The 6,510-nt window shown below is 36.3% G+C and overlaps 1 pseudogene; it reads left to right on the plus strand.

Moving 5' to 3' along the window:
- Window positions 1-227: 227 nt before the first annotated feature.
- LOC101597506 lies at window positions 228-2,609 on the plus strand (annotated as a pseudogene).
- The last annotated feature ends 3,901 nt before the right edge of the window (window positions 2,610-6,510 follow it).

The following is a 6,510-nucleotide window of genomic DNA, read 5'->3' on the forward strand; positions in this document are numbered from 1 at the left end:
TCTTGGTTTTTGGATTCTCATTGTATGTTTTACTCAGAAATTTTTTTCTTTTTCTAAAGTTTTCATAATTGACAATTTTCATACTTGGTCATAATACTATTTGATATTTCCTTCCAAATACCTTCTTTTTCCTCCCCTCCACTCTTTCACTACCCTTTCACTGAACTCTTTCTTCTTTCCAACTCGTCTTCTACATTGATGATCTATTTTGCCCTCCCTCATCAACCATGTCAAAATATGGATTAACTCAGTATTGTGAAGGATATGGAGGTAACAAAGGGTCATGAAGTGATGGACAAAAAGCAGGAAGAAAATGTCCAAAATACTCATCCCTACCCTTTGGCTTTCAAAGTCCTTCCACCCCTTCTTTCACAATATTCTCTGAGCCTTGGAGAGCATGACAAAAAAAAAAAAAAAAAAAAAAAGTGTATCATTTGCTACTTAGCACTCAATTGTCACTTCTTCACAGCACTTTGATGAGTTTTCCCCCTCAATTAGTCACCACCATCTTCCAACAGAAGCTTATTTGGCCAATTTTGAGAAATGCACCATTCTAGGTACATGAACAGTATGTGAACATCAGAGGTCAGGCTGATAGCAACCGATAATCCAACCCACAGTAGTGATATCTCCTTTACTACAGTCCATGACTTTCCTAGTCATAGGTTTTAGATTACTTTTAGTACTGAGAATGAATTCCCTCCCACAGATTGGGTGTCACAGCCAATCAGAGAGAATCTGGCTTCTTTCAGATCAGCCATGCCAATAGTGCACTGGTCAACATGTTCCTGGCTCATTGGTTTTGTATCATGTAGCATGGTCCTTGGTAGGATCAGCCTCTTGATGACTCTTCTTCCACAGAAGGCTACATCATACTTTTTATCACTGTTACAGACAGTGTATTCAACAAATGGTATTGGAAAAAACAATATTTACATATAGAAAAATGACACTAGATAATTGACTCTCACCCTACATGAAAATCAATTCCAAATGCGTCAAAGACCTCAGCTTAAGACCTGAAACTCTGAAACAGCTACAGGAAGAAAACTTGGAAATATAAGTCCAGGGAAGGATGACCTGAATAGGATGTCAGCTGTCCAGGAAAGAAGGCCTACTTCAACACATGGGACGTAATAAAATTATAAAGCTGTAGTACTATTAAGGGAATTGCCATTTGAGTTAAAAGGTAGCCTAGAGAATTGAAGAAAGTCTTTGCCTGTGTTATATCTGGCAGAGAATTAATACCTCAAATATAAAAAAACTCAAAAAAATTAAATAATTAAAAAGCAAACAACACAATAAAAAATGGGCTATAGAATTGTGAGAGTTCTTAAAAGAAGAGACACAAAAAGATAATGAATATTTTTGAATACCTTTTGCCCTAGGTGGCATGAAACTAAAACCACCTTAGGGGTTATTATCAAAACAATGAAATGACAATAAATGTGATGCTGTAGGAAAAGAAGAACCCTATTTCGCTGTTGTTGGGAGCCTAATCTAGTGCAGCCATTTTGGAAATAAGTGAGAAGGTCTTCTCAAAAGCTAGAAGTAGAGCTGTCCTATGACCCAGCTATACCACTCCCAGGCACATACTACACAGAGAGCACGCTTCACTGTAGTGCTTGCTTATTCGTGCTTTCTGCTGCTCTATTCATGACGATTGGGAAGTGGAATCAGCCTGGTGAATGAGTAACCAAGATTTTCCATGTGTACAGCAGAGTCTTATTACTGTCTGGAGACACCACAGGACAATGACATAAGGGAGTGATGAGTTTACAGCCCAAGATTACAGACTCCAGTTCTGTACATGTGCTTCCAATCACTGTGAAGATGGATATGTAAGTTCTGAAGCATAAGTTATATTATTGCATATAGACCCCAGTGTTGATTATTAGTTTAGAATCTGAAACTTAGGAGGTGGCCGACAGGAGTGAAGTACTTAGAGTGTTGCCCAAGGTCACTCCACATTGGTGCATGTCATTGCCAGTTGGCTTTTGAGGGATACAGTTTGAGCAGTCAAAGCATGATGATTCTGAATCCTCACCTATTCTCTAGTCCAGTGCTCCCACCTATTTCTGTGGACAGACATTAAACATTCAGAGTTGGTACTGTGGGACACCAGACAGAAGAAAAAAAATATAGGAGTGTGTGCAGAACAGCAGAATGGACATGACTCAGTACAGTGGGATCAAACTGTGTGCATAAGTACAAACAATGCACCTTTTGGTCAAAGGAAAAGAAATGACTAATCAGTTGCCTGCAGTTACTTCTGGGTCCACTGTCACATTTGACATCAAAGTTGGGAGTCTAGGAACCACTAATGATAACGAAGGTGGAAGCTTCAAGCTCTAAGTGACTATGTGCTCAAATAACAAGAAGTCTTTTCTTTTCTTTTCTTTTCTTTTCTTTTCTTTTCTTTTCTTTTCTTTTCTTTTCTTTTCTTTTCTTTTCTCTTCTCTTCTCTTCTCTTCTCTTCTCTTCTCTTCTCTTCTCTTCTTTTCTTTTCTTTTCTTTTCTTTTTTAATTGGATGCTTCATCAGTCCTGTAGATCTCTCTACTTTGAATGCTCATTTTCCTACCCTGCATGGAAAGTGATAGTGTTTTAGAGTTCAGAGTGCTGGGCATTGGCCGGAGGTTTTACTGTTACACTGTGCTCAGCCTAGTTTAATGGTAGTTGATTTAAAAATAAAAAGAAAGAGAGAAAGAAAGAAAGAAAGAAAGAAAGAAAGAAAGAAAGAAAGAAAGAAAGGAAAGAAAGAAGAAAGAAAGAAAGAAAGAAAGAAAGAAAGAAAAAAAGAAAGAAAGAAAGAAAGAAAGAAAGAAAGAAAGAAAGAAAGAAAGAAAGAAAGGCAAAAGGTGAAATTATGTCTCTAGTTACTGGAAATGGAAAATGTTTTCTGGGTTCATATTATAATATTTTATGAGTAAGTGAACAAAATGGTGGAGGCTAAGGCATAGTTCAGTCAATTATTTTACCATAAGGATTATTATTAAAAAAATCATAGTAGCTTTAAAAGCCTGAGAAAATACAAAAAATCCATACTTTCCAGTATGCTTTGTATTTTATTTATTTTTGTTTTTTTTGAGGTAGGGTCTCCCTCTAGTTCAGGCTGACCTGGAACTCACTATGGAGTCTCAGGGTGGCCTTGAACTCGCAGCAGTCCTCCTACCTCTGCTTCCCGAATACTGGGATTAAAGGTGTGAGTCACCACGCCAGGCTTTTCCAGTATTCTCTCTCTTTTTTTTTTTTTTCCAGTATTCTTTTTAAAGTTAGTTGTTATAATGGAAAACTTAACAACACATTTTTTATTAAATCTTCATCAAGATGCAACAATATATATAACTTCAGAATAAAGCAACAAATGTAGACCAGCTAGAAACCATAGTACACATGTCCACTCCTGTGTCCCCTACATGAATTCATTGATTGTATGCTCCATGTTCAGGCATGTGCAAGAACTGTTGATTTCAATCCCATGTCAGGTCTTAAAAGATTTATACTTTTTGCATTTTTTTTACAGTGTCTGAGAAGTGGCCTCTAGCCACTGCAAACAGACTCTAGACACATGCTCCACCTTGTGCATCTGGCTTATGTGGGTCTTGGGGAATTGAACATTGGTCCTTTGGCTTTGCAGGCAAGCACTGAGCCATCTCCCATCCCCCAGATAATTTTTAATGTAAATTTTATTTTGATTTTTGCAAGTAATATGAATGTGGTAAAACAAGCTTGCTACTTTTGTAAGATAATTTATGTGGGGATTCCTGCTCCCTTTTCTACAATCATATTTTATTTCTTCTTGCTTTCATATGTAACATTAAGTAGCCTTTCACGTGTGACTGGTAAGAATAGGTTCCAAAATGTGATTGCCTTGTTCAGTCTTCTAGAACAAAATTAAAAAAAATCAAACCTAAAACTTAAAAAATATAGTAATGAATACTGTATTTATCTTAAATTATAATAAAAGATTTTTCTTTACTCAATAGCCAGAAGTATTTTTTTTCAAGAAAATAGTAATCTCTACTAATTACTGATCTTATAAAAATATTTATTTTTATCTGATATATGACATAGACTTGTGCATATGTACACATCATGGTTATTAACCTACCAGATTAACTGGCCTTCTACATTCTTCATGATGACATGTTATTTATACAAGTAGCAGAAATTAAATTACAATTGCATATAAAAGTATCATACCAAATCACAAGTCAGGATTTTTTAAATAATTTATGGTTGTCCAAGTTACTCAAAGTTGCATATAAACTTAGTGCAGAAAAATCAAGAGCTATACATTTTGACTAAATAAGACGTAAATATTTTAAACTTGTATTGCCTGAGCAGAAAAAAAAAATGTTTGCATTCAAAATACTGTGTTGTGTTTATCTGCTGAGTTTTGTTTTTACTATCGCATTTTATTTCTGACTTAGGTGTTGACAATCACAATGCATAACGTCATACTGAAATATTTTATAAAAACCACTTCTCCTCAAGCATCCATTTTTTTTTTTATTTATTGTAAGCTTTATTGCATGAACACATTGCATGTTGGTTCTATTTACTTTAAACAACAACTTCTCACATTTGGTAGCACATTTAATGTTCATTTTTGTCATAATTTAATATATATAGACCAAAATGTATAAAATGGAAAATTAACTTGATAACTTGTTATGAAATGTATGAATGCAAAGGGTAAATGTCTCCTATGAAAAAGAGAATTAAGGGAATATTATATTTAAAGTTTTAGAATAAATTCCAGGAACTGTCCTATTAGTTAATAGAATGCCGGAAGAGATGATCTTGATGACTCAAAAGGAAATGAAGGCTATTTGTCATATCTTATTTAGAGGATCCTTGAAATGATGCCTGAGAAGACTGCATTACTGAAAACAATTACTATCAATTAACTCAGCACATCCTTTATTTCTCTATGTATCTTCAAAGACCTTATTTGACAGCATATATTGCTAAGTATAAATGTGAATTGAATGACCAAATATGTGCACCAATGAATGCTTCTCCTTATTAAAGGATGAGCATCTGAGAAAATGGAAGTGCTTATGATCAAATATAATTAACTGAAAGAATAGCCTATTGGAATAATGGAATGATAAACTTGATGTATTTTAGTCATTTAATTTCTAACCAGAGTCCAGTCACAGAAACAATATGTCTGAGCTGTTTACTGTATAAAATAAAAAATAAGTGAATGGTAGCTTCTGTTAATACAGAAAGAGTTTAAAGAGTTGTCTTCTTGGAAATTATTAATTCATGTAAGAAGATTCCAAAAAATGCTAGAACATTTCCCTATCCCTCCCTCTCCTTCATGACATAAACCACACACAGGACATCTGAAACCTTGATGGCATAGGCTGGAGTAGGTGCAAGACAATGGAGTTCTGGAAGAAAATAGGCTCAGAATTTGCCTGAAAGGGAATGGAGCATTTATAAATAAGGTGATTAAACTGAGCAAAGACAAAGAGCCTTTAATTAGAAATTAGTCTTTCTCATAACTCACATAACAAGAAAAAGATTCATAAAAATTAAAAGTTACGTAAAATTAAAGGAATAAAGTGTAAATGTAGTTTGTCTTTAAAGAAAAGAATTAAAACCTGCAATTTTTATATACCACCTCACCAACACCTATATCATAGTTTCTCTACTTATATATTTCTGGATATAGATGTGATCTATGTGATGAATGTTGATCCAATGCTTATAAATTATATTAAAATAAAATGTATAGTTTTTGCTGTTACCTGTCAGACATAGGCAGGGCCCTGGGCTAAAGCAAACCTAAGCTGTCTGACATGAAGTTCCCAGGCTATGGAGGGTTTGCAGCAGCCTGAACTGCAGGTCATATCTCAGGGACAAGAGCAGCAGAGGATTTCCTCCCCCCATTCTCAGGGGTTGCAGGGAGCCAGGATCCTCCCCCTATTCTTGGTTGATGAGTGAGCCTGCACCCCCAAACAAAATCTCGAACCCGAGGTTGGCAGGAAGTAAGGTCACTCCTTCTCCAAGCACAGGATACCTAGACATTCAGATAAGACTTAGACTTTGTCCATAACTCCTTATATGGCATCAGCCAGCACCTTTGCATACCTCCTTTTGCCATAGCCTCCGTTCTGGAATGAATGTCCTCATATTAAGCATAGGCTAGCAACCTGTAAACCCACCAGTTCCCCTTAGGGTTCTCTTCCCACCTTCACCTGCTGTAGATCCATTTCCTTGACAATAAACTAAGAGCTGTTCACCAAAACTGACTCCCTGGAGTGATTCTTTCTCTCAGCATGTGCTCACCACCCTGGTTGCCTGGGATGCCTTGGGGGACTGCAACTGGCCCAAGGAACCAGGAGCCCACATCTGACACCAGAACAGGGACTCTGTCAGATGGGACAGGATAGTTGCTCCTCCAGCAGGACTGGGAGACATAGGCCCATGTGGCCTTGCCTCCATATTTTTGAGGGCTGGGAAGTTTCTCTTTTTCCTCCTTTATTTTCTGT

Source organism: Jaculus jaculus, chromosome 4, assembly GCF_020740685.1.
Source record: "Jaculus jaculus isolate mJacJac1 chromosome 4, mJacJac1.mat.Y.cur, whole genome shotgun sequence".
NCBI lineage: Eukaryota > Metazoa > Chordata > Mammalia > Rodentia > Dipodidae > Jaculus > Jaculus jaculus.